The following is a 935-nucleotide window of genomic DNA, read 5'->3' on the forward strand; positions in this document are numbered from 1 at the left end:
TTGCAGAACTTTGCCCGTGGGCTGTGGCGTCAGACGGCAATCAGGACCATGGACCTTGAGGTGACAGGGCGGTAGGTAATCCACGGCATCGCACCACACCAAAGCCGGGGGACTCACCGCTGACCCCAGACCGTGGAGAGTGGAGGAGGTAGCATGGACATATACAGATAAAAATTAAGCAATAAGGCTCTTTCGAGAAATGTGTGTGGCTCTGAAAAGAGCCTTTGGGTTCGGTGCGTGAGGGATCTCACGGGTTTCTCATTTCGCCGAGGTGTACTTGGTGATGGCCTTTGGTGCCCTCAGACACCGCATGCCTGGCCAGCTCCCTGGGAAGCATCAGCAGCACGGCTGCTTGGATTTCCCAGGATGTGATGGTCGAGCACTTGTTACAGAGCGCCAAGTGGGAGGCCTCGCTGGCGATGCGCTCGAAAATGTCTTTGATAAATGAGTCCATGATTCCCACGGCCTTGGTCGAGATGCTGGTGAGTGGGTGGACCTGCTTCAGCACCTTGTACACATAGATGGAGTAGTTCTCCCAGCGGCTGTGCTTGCGCTTCTTGCAGGCCTTCTGATCTTTGGCCACCACCTTCCACGAGTCCTCTGTGGCCACCGGCACGGACTTGACTGTGTCAGACATTGTGTCACCTGGCTGGTTGCTTTTCTCCGAGAACGGGGTTGTGTTTTGGACTCTCTCCGGCATTTATAGGAAACGCGTGCAGATGAGTCCTCTAAAATCCCTTTTGATTGAAGGAAAATGAGTTGACATGTATTGCAAATGAGAGGATTCCCTTTACCACTTCTTATTGAGTGAAGTGATAAAGGCATGTTCTCACCCATCAATTGACTTGGTGTGGCGACCCACCTACCCTTCCACAAATAGAAAATCTGAAAATGATTCACCTTTGTTTCTCTATTTCCACCTAAGTTTACTACCG

General features: G+C 51.7%; 1 pseudogene; it reads right to left on the reverse strand.

Moving 5' to 3' along the window:
* Positions 1–258: 258 nt before the first annotated feature.
* LOC100092121 lies at positions 259–637 on the reverse strand (annotated as a pseudogene).
* Positions 638–935: the final 298 nt, after the last annotated feature.

The sequence above is a fragment of the Ornithorhynchus anatinus genome, chromosome 8 (assembly GCF_004115215.2).
Source record: "Ornithorhynchus anatinus isolate Pmale09 chromosome 8, mOrnAna1.pri.v4, whole genome shotgun sequence".
NCBI lineage: Eukaryota > Metazoa > Chordata > Mammalia > Monotremata > Ornithorhynchidae > Ornithorhynchus > Ornithorhynchus anatinus.